Source organism: Papio anubis, chromosome 13 (genome assembly GCF_008728515.1).
Source record: "Papio anubis isolate 15944 chromosome 13, Panubis1.0, whole genome shotgun sequence".
NCBI lineage: Eukaryota > Metazoa > Chordata > Mammalia > Primates > Cercopithecidae > Papio > Papio anubis.
The window spans coordinates 103574362-103590240 of record NC_044988.1 but is presented as its reverse complement, the minus strand read 5'-3'; the positions used below and the strand labels follow the sequence as shown (position 1 = coordinate 103590240).

General features: G+C 49.8%; 1 long non-coding RNA gene across 1 annotated transcript in view; it reads right to left on the bottom strand.

The window, feature by feature from the left end:
- Positions 1-4041: 4041 nt before the first annotated feature.
- The window catches only part of LOC103878068, a 48734-nt gene continuing 36896 nt past the window's right edge, over positions 4042-15879 (bottom strand). Inside the window, exons 3-4 of the long non-coding RNA XR_638050.4 lie at positions 9905-10469; positions 4042-4736 (exon numbers count right to left, since the gene is read on the bottom strand). This is a non-coding gene — a long non-coding RNA (uncharacterized LOC103878068). The remainder of the gene's footprint in view (positions 4737-9904; positions 10470-15879) is intronic.

Sequence of the window (15879 nt, the reverse complement as noted above, 5' to 3'; positions counted from 1 at the left end):
CTCTGAATGCACTTTTTTCAAAAGAGAAGCCGTAGGTCAGCGCAGGGAATGGACGTGACAGGGGAAGCTTCCAGGCCGTCGAGAGCCCAGCGCGGCCTCCCCGGGCGAGGGGTTTGCGGCTGATTCTCAGCGCGTCTCGGCCTGACCCTCTGGCTCCGCGCCGCTCCGGGAAGCGCGCGCTCGCCCCCTGCTGGACGTTCGCAGCCCTGCGCCCAGCCCGTTCGGTGGAGGGACCCTGGCACCCAGCGGGCAGAGCTGGCATTTCTGCAAGAAGGAGCCAGGTGGACGCCGGAAAACCCAGGCACCAAGATGAGAACGCGTAATACAGCTAGCATTCAGATCCGAAGTAATGCAGAAATATCCACGGGGGACAAAATGTCAGATGCTAAAAGCAGGTCTGTATGGTGGGGTGGGGTCCTTCTCGGCCGTGGGGAAACTGAGGTAATTTGGCCAAATCTCTCAGCTGCTCGAGGTTCTCTCTGGAAGATTCTTTCTCAGTCAGCGCAGGCTGCCACAACAAAACGCTACAGACCAGGGCCTTAAACATTCAGTTCTCACCGTTCTGGAGGCCGGGAGGTCCAAGAGGAAGGGGCCGGTTGGTTCCAGGTCTGGTGAGACCCAGAATTGCAGACCCACGGCCGCCCCGCTGCATCCTCCTGCAGCCTTTCCCGGGCTGCGCAGGGGGAGAGCTCTGGCCTCCCCTCCTCTTCTGAGAAGGTCATTAATGCTGTCAGATCGGGGCCCACCCTTACGGCCTCACGGACCTGTGTCACCTCCAGAGGCCCTGTCTCCAAATAGCTACACGGGGCGCTGAGAGCCAACGTCTGAACCTGGGGACACAATTCACTCCACAGCACAGGGACCTAAATACGTGAAGCCACTGGTGCAGACCTGGTGGTGCGGTCGCTGGAGAGGCGGCTGGTTCCCCAGAGCCCGCCCAAGAGCTGCCCAGCAGCCTCCAACGCTGCACAGGTCGGGAGGTCTGCGGCCCGCTCCCACACTGCACTGGGACTGCCTGCGTGATCTGAGAGGCCCCCGCGGCACACACCAGGGTTCGCTGCCTCTCTTAGGGGACAGGCCACGGGCCACCCAGCGTGGCCACCTCCAGCCCATAGGGTCCAGCCGGATTCGGGGATGACAGTGACCCCTCCCCACAGAGGATCTTCTGCTTCCAGAAGAAGGGTCCTTGCAGGGGCTTTAAGCTCACGGATGCTTCAACCCCACAGCTCTCCATGGAGGGGCCTGTGGTCACCCAGGGGTCACCATGAGGCATGGGCAGCCTCTGACCACACCTGGCTGAGGCCCTGCCGCATGGGTTGGAAGACGGACGGGAATCATTGGTTCCTCCTGGCACCTCCAGCCAAACAGAACTGATTCCTGTGGAGATTTTGCAAAAGGTTCTCGTCTCCTTTCCTCAAAAAGGTGCACTGGGGGGTGTGGGGAGGATTCTGTTTCTCTTTCTCTTTTAAACAAGGCAGAGACGTCCCCCTTCATAGCCATCCCCTACCCTGACCAGTGATTTCTCATTAAAAAATAAAAAGCGCTTTCCCCAAAGAACTGAAAACAGGCATTCCAACAAAAACCTGCACACACACGTTCACAGCAGCATCGTTCACAGTGCCAAGACGTGGCAACCCCCCAGTGTCCATCCACAGAGCAATGTGGTCACAACGTGTGGTCTATCCATACAGTGGGATATTACCCAGCCATAAAGGAAAGGAAATTCTGGGCCATGAGAACAGTACGTTAAGCGGAAGAGGCTGGTTACAAGAGGACACGTGTGGTGTGATTCCTTTTCCGTAACATGTCGGGAGTGAACAAATCCACGAAGACAGAGTGAGCAGAGCTTCCCAGGGCTGTGGGGGCGAGGAGCGGGGAGCCACTGCCTCCCAGGGACCGGGATTCCACCTGGAGGCTGAAAACGTCCTGAAACTAGATGGAGGTGGTGGTTACGCAACGTTGTGAATGTCTAAACGCCCCCAAGCTGTGCATCTGACAATGATTCATCCAATCATCCACATTAAATACGTGCGGTTCTTAGACATCTATTCTACCTCAGTAAAGCAGTTTGTAAAAACGGTTAATTTTATGTTATGTGAACTTTACCCCAATGTTTTAAAATAGTGCTTCCATCCCTTGCAGGACTGTCTAGCAAGGACCCTGCTGTGAAGCTTGTGGTGGCTTTTAGGGGAGCTCCAGGTTACTTGGGGGTCTTTGAATCCCGACACCCATCCTAGTGTCCACAGCTGGTCCCTCTCGCTCCCCAGACACAAAGGAAAGAGGTGTGCGAAGCCGGGTGTGGTGGCTCATGCCCGTAATCCTGACTACTCAGGAGGCTGAGGCAGGAGGATCGCTTGAGCCCAGGCATTCAAATTCAGCCTGGGAAGGCCGGTGCAGTGGCTCACTCCTGTAATCCTAGCACTGTGGGAAGAAGCCGAGGCAGGTGGATCACCTGAGGTCAGGAGTTTGAGACTAGCCTGGCCAACATGGCGAAACCCCATCTCTACTAAAAATAAAAATAAAAAAAATAAAAAAAATAAAAAGCTGGGTGTAGTGGCACGCACCTGTAATCTCAGGTACTCGGGAGGCTGAGGCAGGAGAATGGCTTGAACCCGGGAGGCAGATGTTGCAGTGAGCTGACATCACGCCACTGCACTCCAGCCTGGGCGACAGAGTGAGACTCCGTCTCAAAACAAACAAACAAAAACAAATTCAGCCTCTGGACAACATAGCGAGACCTCATCTCTTTAAAAACAACTACATGGCCACAAGTCCCTACCCCCACTGCCCCTCTTCCCATCGAGAGGTGGGGTCTCTACCCCCTACCCCCACTGCCCCTCTTCCCATCGAGACGTGAGGTCTCTACCCCCTACCCCCACTGCCATTGGACCAGCTGCAACTGCTTCCAATGGCGGGCAATGGCAGTGAGGCCAGGTGTGTTTGGAGGCTGGAGAGCACAGGCCAGTGGCCTCACCTGACAGTCCTAGAACACCATTCCCTGAACACTCCAACTCGAGAAGCTCCCTCTTGGAGCCTGGTCATCATGCTGGGATAAACCCAAGCCACACGGGAGGCCAAGAGCTCGTGCTTTAGTCAACAATCACTACTGGGCCCGGTTCAGTCCACATATGTGATGGTCTGGCTTCAAGTCCCCTTAGTGTTGGCCCCGTCCCATTTGACCCCAGACAACATGGAACAGAATCAAAGCCACTCCATTGCGTTCTGCGTGAATTCCTGACCTCCAGCTCCACGAGCACAATAAAATAGTAGCTGCTTCATCTTACCCAATTCAGCTTGGGGCGGTTTTTTACACAGAAGCCAATAACCAGATCGACAGATTTCTTTATTTGACTGATGGCTGTCCAAAAGCTTACAATTTGAACAGCCTGATATGCATGCTGTTTTCTGCCTAAAAACTCATATTTTGCAAACTACTGAGCACCAGGCTAACAGCCCCTCAGGTCAACAACCCCCCCGCCATGGAACCTGTTCCTCTCTTCAGTGTGTGTCATACATGTGCACACATGCACACACGTGCACACATACATGCATGCACAGACATGCACACACATGCAGGCACACACATACATGCACACACACATGCACGCACACACATGCACACACACACACACGAAGCACTCTATATAGTGAAGCTTGTGGTGATCATTTTATTTCCTCATGAGCTGCAATGGTAAGAATTCCCTGCCCATCTCCCCACCTGGCAGGCCACAGCATGCTTAAACAACATCAAATCCGGCCGGGCGCGGTGGCTCAAGCCTGTAATCCCAGCACTTTGGGAGGCCGAGACGGGCGGATCACGAGGTCAGGAGATCGAGACCATCCTGGCTAACACGGCGAAACCCCGTCTCTACTAAAAACACAAAAAATTAGCCGGGCGAGGTGGCGGCGCCTGTGGTCCCAGCTACTCGGGAGGCTGAGGCAGGAGAATAGCGGGAACCCGGGAGGCGGAGCTTGCAGTGAGCTGAGATCCGGCCACTGCACTCCAGCCTGGGCGACAGAGCGAGACTCCGTCTCAAAAAAAAAAAACCAAAAAAACATCAAATCCAACGCCTCTCACTCTATCACTGAACTGTACTTAGAGGTTTTGTTTTGAAAATTAGTTGACACCTTCAGTGCTTTTGTCGTTTTTATGTTCACCAACACAAAGATGAGCTTTTAGGTGCTCAGGAAGGGCAGGCCAGGTGACCGTCTTCCATGCAGCAGGGACTCTATTTAAATTCAGTGTTTCTCCACAGCCCCTTTCCACCCAGAAGCACACATCTTATAATCAACGTGCTGGACGAACTCAGTTTCTCTCCCTGCACGACCAAGGTAAGCAACAGCAGAGGCTGCATCAATCAGCTTTGTTGCAGTAACAAACATGCCCAGAACGTGCCCCAATGCTGGCATCTCAGGTGGGCTGTGGATCAGCCACTCGCCTGCTCATTCCTGGAGCAGCAGGAATTCCTGGACCATTCCAGTCCCTACTAGAGACATCCTGGTGTCGAAGTCTTCCTTACCAAGCTTTAACAAGTGTCATGATGTCTTTTTTCTTTAACACTGGCCTCTGGTGGCCTCTGCTCAGACGGGCTTTCGTCCTGGCATCCCCTCGACATTGGCCAAAGCTCGTCTCTGACCAAGCCCAGCAATGGGGTCTCGGCATGTGCCTCCAGAAAGAACTGCAAACTGAATGTCGATGATTCGAATGCATAACCCCTGTGGGGCTACAGGACGCACTGTGGGGAAAAGAAGGAGAGATCAGCCTGTTACTGTGTCTATATAGAAAGAAGTAGACATAAGAGACTCCATTTTGTTCTGTATTTGAGATGCTGTTCATCTGTGACCCTACCCCCAACCTTGTCCTTGCAAGAGACATGTGCTGTGGTGACTCAAGGTTTAATGGATTTTGGGCTGTGCAGGATGTGTCTTTGTTAAACAAGTGCCTGAAGGCAGCTTGCTGGTTAAAAGTCATCACATTCTCTTAATTTCAACTACCCAGGGACACATACACAGCCAAAGGTCACAGGGACCTCTGCCTAGGAAAGCTAGGTATTGTCCAAGGTTTCTCCCAATGTGATAATCTGAAACAATGCTGCTAACAGGTTTATGGGGATGTTTGCATATGCATCTCAAGGCACAGCATTTTCCTTTCAACTTATTCATGTCACAGAGATTTTTGTTCATATGTCTTACTGCTGATTTCCTCCCTACAATGATCCTATTGTCCAGCCACTCCCTTATCTTTAAGATGGTAAAGATAATGATCAATAAATACTAAGGGAACTCAGAGACCGGTGCCGGCTGGGTCCTCTGTAAGCTGAGCACCGGTCCCCTGGGCCCACTTTTTCTTTCTCTATACTTTGCCTCTGTGTCTCATTTCTTTTCACAAGTCTCTCGTTCCACCTAACGAGAAACACCCACAGGTGTGGAGGGGCAGGCCACCCCTTCAATGCACAAATGCACACAGTCCACCACAGACCTTCTTAGGGGCCACCTGGACCAGCCGTGTTGGGAAGTACACTATTGGAAAGGCTCCTACCTGGGCTGTAGTCTGAGCCTCTCTGAGGTGTCTCCCGCTCTCTCCAGAATGGAATGGAAGGGAGGTGGCTCTCAGATTTCTGAAGAGCAGCCGCCTAAGCCTGGAGTTTCAGGTTGATTGTGGGTGTGTTGGGGGGTGGGGGGTACTGAGGAAAGTAAAGGAAAGAAACGAGCTCTCTTGGCTTGGACTTGAAGGGCTGCCTGGTGCTCTCCTGCTTCGCGGCTGAGGGGAAGAGCTGAGGCAGGTGAAGGCCGTGGTGGCCCCGGACCCACTAGAACCCAGCAGCTCTCCGTGGCATCACCCACCTCAGCCAGACCATGAGCCTTGGCTGAGACCTGGCTTCTGGGAACGGGGTCAGGCCCTGCTATTCAGGGAGGCCCCCAAGGCTGCTCCTGCCTCCCGCCTAATTCAGCCCTATTTCTTAGAGGGCTCACCATAACTTGAACACCCCAGCAAGCAAGACACACACGTTCCCTCCTTCCTCAACCAGCACTGCCGGCCTCTCTCAAGAGAAATGGCTGCCAGTGGATACAGGGTCCCCAAAGTGTTTGTTTCTGGAAACTTCCGTGGCGGCGAGGCTTCTAAACATGACGTCAAGATGCTACCTGTCCTGACCTCGTCTCTGATTGCATTTCCCTGTGTATGAAGCAACCTCCTTTTGATCCAGAGCACAGAAATGCATGGAATATTCCACAAGGACCACAGGGAGACTTTTAGTTTCCAAATGTCAGCTGGAAAATAATAATTTGTGAGGTAGGACGAAAAATCCATTGCCGGCGGGACGTGGCGGCTCACGTTTGTAATGCCAGCATTTTGGGAGGCTGAGGGGGGCGAATCACTGGAGGTCAGGGGTTTGAGACCAGCCTGGCCAACATAAAAAAATTAGCCAGATGTGGTGGTGCGAGCCTGTAGTCCCAGCTACTCGGGAGGCTGGAGCAGGAGAATCTCTTGAACCCAGGAGGCAGAGATTGCAGTGAGCCGAGACTGGGCCATTGCACTCCAGCCTGGGTGACAGGAGCAAAACTCCATCTCAAAAAAAAAAAAAAAAGAAAAGAAAAGAAAAAGAAAGAAAGAAAATCCATCGCCCAGACAGGGCATCAGATTGCTGGCGAAGCAAGATCATCAGACAGCCGGGGGCACCACACCTTCCGTTCCTTCCTCCCTAAGATGAACGAGCCTTCAGAGCTGCTCCCCACGAGGGGCCTGGTCCTAGCCAGCCACTCTTGGGAGGGGTCACACACCACCACCGTGGGGTATGGGCTGAAAACATGGCAAGGACCACCCACCACTGCCCTCTCCCTCCTTCTGAGCTCATCACGCCCTCGTGGAGACTCGGGTGCCCTCAGGGTCACTCCAAGCCAAGGTGTTGAGGAGCAGGTTACAGAACCCCCCAGCCCTCACCACCCTCCACTGCACAGCGTAGCAAGACCAAACCCAGCCTGGGGAGGAGCCACGCTCTCCTTCCCTCCTTTCCCCAGCAGGGAGCACAACTCGAATCTAACTCAGACGAGGAGGGGCTGTCCAGGGCAAGAACATGCTTCCAGAGGAGACTTCCCTGGTGCACAGAGACACACACCAGTGCACACACAGGCACACGCCCACACGCACACACATGCACACCCCACACACACGTGGCTTGTGACCTTTCACACTACCTGCCCGGCTGCCTTCCTCTCTCCTCTCCCCACCTCAGCCCTGGCTCCCTGCTGGCCATCAAGAAGTTTGACAACCCAGGCAGACAGGCTGACAACTTCTCCGTCGCCTTCTAAGACACTTTCTGTGAGGAAGGCAGGCGGCTTTCTTTTTCGTTTGCTTGGTTTTTTTGTTTGTTTGTTTTGTTTGTTTTTTGTTTGTTTGTTTGTTTGTTTTTTTGAGATGGAGTCTCCCTCTGTCACCAGGCTGGAGCGCAGTGGCGCGATCTCTGCTCACTGCAACTTCCGCCTCCTGGGTTCAAGTGATTCTCCTGCCTCAGCCTCCCGAGTAGCTGGGACTACACTTGCCCGCCACCATGCCTGGTTAATTTTTTGTATTTTTAGTAGAGACAGGGTTTCACCATGTTGGCCAGGATGGTCTCGATCTCTTGGCCTCGTGATCCACCTGCCTTGGCCTCCCACAGTGCTGGGATGACAGGCGTGAGCCACCGCGCCTGGCTAGCAGGTTGGTTTCTTAAAAAGATGTCGAATAAGGGAAAATATTTGCAGTGAAATGTAAAAACTGCTACTCCAAAGAGCATTTGTAATTATTGCTTTGAAGCTGCGAAGTGTCTCGGGAGGATGTGAAATTTGGAAGATTCGTTTCCTTTATTTCTTGGCGCGGTTATGGGGCACCCCCTCATCCTCGGCTTGCTCTGGCTGGATCCCCCAGGCTGATCCTCAGGCTTTCTGGGGCACCCTGGCTGAAAACAACATAAACCCTCAAGCGCCAAGTCGTCTCCAGCTGGGAAAAGAAAAAGATGCCGTAACTCAGCTGGGACACTGCTGCTAAGCTCTCCACTCTCTCCCCGAAGCCAGCGTTCCTTCCCGTATTTATTCCACAAACGTTTATTGAGCATCTTCTATGTGCCAGACACACACATCCACCAACTGAGACTCACCTTCAGGTCGGAACGTTTAAACCAATTAATTCTCTGGCTGTCTTAAATCAATCACCACAGAAAAGGCCTCAGTTACAGGCTGTACTAATCTCAGTGGGTCTCAGCGGGAGGTCTTCCCTTGATAATAAACATATTTTTACATAACATACAAAACCTCTTTTTTTTCCCCCCTCCCAAAACTCAGATTCCCATTTCCCTGGGCCTGAAAGATTAATTTGAAGCAGGGTCACCCACCGGCAGCACTGCTGACGTTGGTGCTGGGTAATTCGTGGTGGAGGTTGTCTGGGCCCTGCAGAACTGTCAGAGGTGTTTGAACCACAGTGACTCCATCTTGAACACAGGGTGGGTAAAATAAGGCTGAGACCTGCTGGGCTGCACTCCCAAGAGGCTAGGCATTCTTTTCTTTTCTTTTCTTTTCTTTTTGGAGATGGAGTCTTGCTCTGTCGCCCAGGCTGGAGTGCAGTGACACAATCTCGGTTCACTGCAACCTCTGCCTCCCGGGTTCACACCATTCTCCTGCCTCAGCCTCCTGAGTAGCTGGGACTACAGGCACCTGCCACCACGCCCGGCTAATTTTTTTTTTTTGTACTTTTAGTAGAGACGGGGTTTCACTGTGTTAGCCAGGATAGTCTCAAGCTCCTGACCTCATGATCTGCCCACCTCAGCCTCCCAAAGTGCTGGAATTACAGGCGTGAGCCACCGCGCCCAGCCCAAAGTGGCTAGGCATTCTTAGTCACGGGATGAGATAGGGGATCGGCACAAGGTACAGGTCAGAAAGGCCCTGCTGATAAAACAGGATGCGGTAAAGAAGCCGGCCAACACCTACTAAAACCAAGATGGTGATGCAAGTGCCCTCTGGTCGTCCTCACTGCTCATTATACACTAATTATAATACATTAGCATGATAGAAGACACTCCCACCCAGGCCTTGACAGTTTACAAATGCCACAGTAATGTCAGGAAGTTACCCTACATGCTCTGATAAGGGGAGTAACCCTCAGTTCAGGGAAATCTCCACCCCTTTCCTAGAAAACTCATGAATAATCCACCCTCATATTAGCTTATAACCAAGAAATACCATAAAATAGCCACTGTCCCGCTATGGAGTGGCCTTTCTTTTATTCCTTTACTTTCTTTTTTTTTTTTTTTTTTTTTTTTTTTTTTTTACGGAGTCTCGCTCTGTCACCCAGGCTCAAATAGAGTGGTGTGATCTCAGCTCACTGCAACCTCCAACTCCTGGGTTCAAGTGATTCTCCTGTCTCAGCCTCCCAAGTAGCTGGGATTACAGGTGTGCACCACTATGCCCAGCTAACTTTGCATTTTTAATAGAGACAGGGTTTCACCATGTTGGCCAGGCTGGTCTCGAACTCCTGACCTCAGGTGATCCACCCGCCTCAGCCTCCCAAAGTGCTGGGATTACAGGCGTGAGCCACCGCGCCCAGCCTATTCCTTTACTTTCTTAATAAACTTGCTTTCACTTTACTCTGTGGACTCTCCCCGAATTCTTTCTTGTATGAGGTCCAAGAACCCTTTCTCGGGGTCTGGATCAGGACCTCTTTCCAGTAATAAGACATTTATCCACATCGCTGGCACCCACCCACCAGATGCCAACAGCCCCTCAGGGCGACAACCACAGATGTCCCCAGCCATTGCCACCTGTGCCCTGGGGGCAAGGTCACCTCCAGTCGAGAGCCACTGATTTAGAGGGACTCATTTTCCTAGAGTTTGGCTGTCTCCTGAGCCTGCTTAGAGAAAAAAAGGGTCTCACGTACAGGCTGTGGGAGAGGTCTTTGCAAATCCCTTGACCAGGACTATTTTCTTCAGGGAAAAGCCCCGTGGAAGAGGACAGCTTTACCAGGAAATTTTCTGATGGTAAATCTTGACAGTCTTCCTCCCTCCCCATTCATGCCTCGCGCTCTCCACAGTTATTAGAAATGCTATTGCAGCTTTCTGTCTTGGACTAGGCTTTGTCATTCCTGACACGTTCTCAGCAGCCTCTTCCACTAAACATGGTTGGAGTGAATTTTCTGAGGGAAATTATAAGGGAGCCTTTCATCTGGGATCTCACAGGGAAGGGACGTTCCCACCGCAGAGAGTCACAGAAATGACAAACAGCTTCCCTAATTGATTCAAAAAGAGAAGGCCCTGGAGGCTGCCTGGGAGCGGGGCTTCCTCTCTGAAACGCTGCCCGGCTTGGCATTTCTTATTGCTGTGAGTTCTTCGTGTCCCTAAGGGCTGGTGCCCAGTTCTGGCCTGGAGGAGTCGGCTCACACCCACCCAGGCCACAGCCAGGACCCAGGCTTCTCACACAGTAAATGACCCTCGCAGCCTGTCCTCCTGTGAAGAAACAGAAGGGAAAAATGATTATTTTCCATGCAAGGCTTTTATACAGATAAGTATCACACCAAGCCGCAGACAATGAAAGAGTAAAGTGCCCGTTTTTTTTTCTTTCAAAGGAAAATCTGGTGAAATTCATCTTATTAAAACCACCTTTGCAGGCCGGGCACAGTGACTTAAGACCTGTCATCCCAGCACTTTGGGAGGCCGAGGCGGGTGGATCACTTGAGGTCAGGAGTTCAAGACCAGCCTAACCAACATGGCGAAATCCCATCTCTATTAAAAATACAAGGGCCGGGCCGGGCGCGGTGGCTCAAGCCTGTAATCCCAGCACTTTGGGAGGCCGAGACGGGCGGATCACGAGGTCAGGAGATCGAGACCATCCTGGCTAACACAATGAAACCCCGTCTCTACTAAAAAATACAAAAAAACTAGCCGGGCGAGGTGGCGGGCGCCTGTAGTCCCAGCTACTCGGGAGGCTGAGGCAGGAGAATGGCGCGAACCCGGGAGGCGGAGCTTGCAGTGAGCTGAGATGGTGCCACTGCACTCCAACCTGGGCGACAGAGTGAAGACTCCGCCTCAAAAAAATAAATAAATAAAAATAAATAAAAAAAATAAAAATACAAAAAAATAAGCTGGGCATGATGGCACACACCTGTAGTCCCAGCTACGTGGGAGGCTGAGGCACGAGAATCCCTTGAACTGGGGAAGCGGAAGTTGCAGTGAGCCGAGATCACACTACTGCACTCCAGCCTGGGTGAAAGAGCCAGACTCTGTCTCAAAAAAAACCCCACACACCTTTGCAAAAATTGTAAGAGTATAACCTCCAAACTGCCCTTAGTCATTCCTGGGCTTGGTCATGCTAACTTTGGGAGACATTTAACTTACAGTGTAAATGATAATAGCCCCTCCCGCAAACTCAACCGCCGTTGTAAAGCTAATGAAAGACCACCAGGTTGGAGGATGAGAGGGGTCTGAATTCTGCTAAGGTGTAGACATAAATGATTATCAGCCACCGTCCCGGAGCTCATAAGATTTGCGACTTCCCCAATGACTCCTGCAGGTAACATCATTCCTGGGGAACTTAAGACTGGCCTTTCGAGATGTCTTTTCATGCTTTCCCATCTCTGACTTTGAGTCAAGAGTCCCAACTCTTCACTCAGCCGGTCCTGTGTCCCCTCACCCGGAAGTGAACTCAGCACAAAACGCTAGCCTCCAAATTTTCAGGGAGGCTGATTTGAGTAATAAAAAAACTCCGGTCTCCCATTTGGCTGGCTCTACATGCACTAAACTCTTTCTCTATTGCAATCCCCCTATTGTGATAAATCCGCTCTATCTGGGCAGCAGGCAAAATGAACCTGTTGAGTGATTACACTCAGTCTATTCCACCAAAGAACTTGTTTAAATTATTTGAACTTAATAAATCATCATTATATGCACTTGTTTTTCCCTCCAGCTTTATTGAGGGACAGTTGACAAGTAAAACATGTATATATTTGGCTGGGCATCATGACTTAAGCCTGTAATCCTAGCACTTTGGGAGGCCGAAGTGAGCTGATCACCTGAGGTCAGGAGTTTGCAACCAGCTTGGCCAACATGGTAAAACCCCGTCTCTACTAAAAACACAAAAATTAGCCGGGTGTGGTGGTGGGAGTCTGTAATCCCAGTTACTCGGGAGGCTGAGACAGGAGAATCACTTGAACCTAGGAGACGGAGGTTGCAGTGAGCCGAGATCGCACCATTGCATTCCAGCCTGGGCAACAGAGCGAGACTCTGTCTCAAAAAAAAAAAAACCAAAGAGTACATATTCAAGGTGTGCAGTGTGATGATTTGATCCAGTATACACTGTGAAATGATGACCACAATCAAATGAATACATCCATCACTACACCTAGTTAGCATTCGTGTATGTGGAGGGGCGGGGGGAATTAGGAGGGTTGAGGGTATTTAAGAACTACTCTCTTAGCACATTTCAAGTGTAAACCAAAAATAAAATTCCCACCCTAACCCCAACCATCTGAATGAATTCCTCCGCTGTGCCAAGGGCATTCCAGAGCCAACCTGAAAAACTCGCTCCAGCCATGATGGAAGGGTCGAACACACCCCCTGCTACCCTCCAGCATCAATGTCAGCACAGACCTTAAGTCTGATAAGAAGCACTTACAATCTATTCTCTCTGAAGCTACTTGGAGGCTTCATCTGCATAATAAAACCTTGTTCTCTACAACCCTTTATCATAACCCGGACATTTTCATTTTCTATTGCCAATCGGAACATTTTTAAATCTTCCTATGACCTGGAAGCCATCGCCCGCCCCCCATCCCCCGCCCCCCGGCCTCCCACTTCAAGTTGTCCCACCCTTCTGGATGAAACCAAGGTAAATCTTCCATGTATTGACCCCTAAAGTGTATGAAAGCTGGCTGGTTCCCCCACCACCTTGAGCACTTGTCTTCAGGACCTCCTGAGGCTGGGTCACAAGTGTGTCCCTTAACCTTGGCGAAACGCATGTTCTAAATTGATTGACATCTGTCCCAGATACTCTTGGGTTCACACAAGTATACAGCACAGTGCCAGTAACCGCGGCCCCATCGGTTAGCTCCCTGGCACGTGCTCATCTTAGAACTGAAACTTGGTACCTTTGGCCAACATCTCCCCACTTCTCCCACGCAAAATATGTACTTTTTTACAAAGTTAAAATGCAGCAACAGACAATCCTAAAACCAAGATGACCCCTAAAATTTCTTTCAGGAGAAATGACTGTTGGTTTTAGCTGAAAAATAAAAATAAAAAAATAAATCTGGGTCGGGTAATCCCAGTACTTTGGGAGGCCGAGGTGGGAAGATCACTTGAGGTCAGTAGTTCGAGACCAGCCTGGCCAACATGGAGAAATCCTGTCTCTACTAAAAATACAAAAATTCGCCGGGTGTGGTGGCGGGCACCTGTGATCCCAGCTACTCAGGAGGCTGAGGCAGGAGAATCACTTGAATCCCGGAGGCGAAGGTTGCAGTGAGCTGAGATCACACCATTGCACTCCAACCTGGGCGACAAGAGCGAGACTCCATCTCAAAAGAAACCTGAATGATCACCTAAGGGATCATTGTGTTTTTAAAAAACCTTTAATATTTACCAGAAAAGCATGAGTGTGGTCCTTCTTGAACATGGCTCTGTAAATCAGAATTTGTATCACCTAGAAATCAGATATTAATAAAACAATAAAGGGAAAATTTTAACTCTACTTATTGTGGATACGTGTCAGAGGTGTTTGAACCTGAGCAACTCCATCTTGAATAGTGGCTGGGTAAAACAGAGCTGAGACCTACTGGGCTGCATTCCCAGAAGGTCAGGTGTTCTTAGTCACAGGATGGGATAGGAGGTCAGCACAAGATACAGGTCACAAACACCTTACTGATAAAATGGGGTGCTGTAAAGAAGCCGGCCAAAACCCACCAAAACCAAGATGGCGACAAGAGTGGCCTCTGTTCATCCTCATTACTCATTATATGCTAATTATAATGCATTAGCATGCTGAAAGAAATGCCCACCCACACCACGACAGTTTACAAACGCCATGGCAACATTAGGAAGTTACTCTATGTGGTCTAAAATGGGGAGGAACCCTCAGTTCCAGGAATTGGCCACCCCTTTCCAGAAAACTTCTGAATAATCCACCCCTTGTTTAGCACAGGATGGAGAAATTTTTTTTTTTTTTTTTTTTTTTGTTTGAGACAGAGTCTCGCTCTGGCGCCCAGACTGAAGTGCAGTGGCACAATCTTGGGATCACTGCAAGCTCCGCCTCCTGAGTTCATGCCATTCTCCTGCTTCAGCCTCCCAAGTAGCTGGAACTACAGGTGCCCGCCACCACGCCCGGCTAATTTTTTAATTTTTAATAGAGACAGGGTTTCACCATGTTAGCCAGGATGGTCTCGATCTTCTGACCTCGTGATCCGCCCGCTTTAGCCTCCCAAAGTGCTGGGATTACAGGTGTAAACCACCGTGCCTGGCCATGACCTGATATTTTAAAGTGTGAAAATCTAGCTGGGCGTGGTAGCGGGCACCTGTAGTCCCAGCTACTCGGGAGGCTGAGGCAGGAGAATCACTTGAACCTGGGAGGCAGAGGTTGCAGTGAGCCGAGATCATGCCACTGCCCACCAGCTTAGGTGACACAGTGAGACTACATCTCAAAAAAATAAAAAATTTTTTAAAAGTGTGAAAAATCATTTTTAAAGTGTAGAAAAAGCATTTAACTCTATGATAAAGACCATAAAACAGAAATGCAAAACCTCAGGGGAAAGATGGCAAGAAGAGAGAAAATGTGAGCTGGCAAAATTCAGGGAAAAATTGAAAAAAAACTGAACATCACAGAAATAAAAATGAAAAACAAGAGACAGAATCCTGAAGAAAATACAGACAGGCTTATGTGAGGACATAAATTAGGGAAAAAATTAAATAAGATTAATGATAGCTACTAAAAGGATAAAAAAAGTAAGATACAGACATGTGAGACAAAGAAGGTCCAATGCATGCATTACAGAAGTCTGTAAGAAAGAAAAACAAGACAATGGAGCAGACACATTTTAAAGATCTGATTAAAGAACGATTTGAAAAAAGAATCTTTGGAGACAATCAGGCAAAATTATGGAGTCCGTTTTTTTTTTTTTTTTTTAATTAAGTCTCAGCTCACTACAACCTCCGCCTCCCAGATTCAAGCAATTCTCCTGCCTCAGCCTCCTGAGTAGCTGGGATTACAGGTGTGTGCCACCATGCCAGGCTAATTTTTGTATTTTTAGCAGAGACAGGGTTTCACCATGTTGGCCAGGCTGGTCTCAAACTCCTGACCTCAGGTGATCCACCCACCTCAGCCTCCCAAAGTGCCGGCATTACAGGCATGAGCCACCATGCCCGGCCCAAGTCTCTTAATATAAAAAAGAAAAAATAGGCTACCCTTAGATTCCTGCACAGCTACCAACAGAGAGAAGCAGCCTCAGGAGAGAACTGTGGCTCTGTGATGCACATGCAGTCCACTTTCTTAAACTCTAAAAGCTGGAAATAAACAGTTTTGAGCGTGAATTTAGAGACAAAATAGTTTTGAGAACTCCAGGAATGTGGCTTCCATGGGCCCTTCTTGAAGAAACAACTGAAAGATAAATTGCAACCTACCAAGAGATGCCTGGGAAACTTGAAAAAATATTGATGATGAGCATTGAATATATTAATTGCAGAACTCACTGGCAAAAATGAAGTAAGTGTTATAGGCCATGAGAGTGTGGAAATCTGGAGGAAAACAGGGAAAAGTAGGGGGAGGTAGAGTAAGTTGCTGTCTCATCATAGAAACTTGGAATCAATGCATGTTCTTCCAAAATATCTGATAATAACAGTATAAGACAATTTAACAGTTGAAATACTAAGAAAG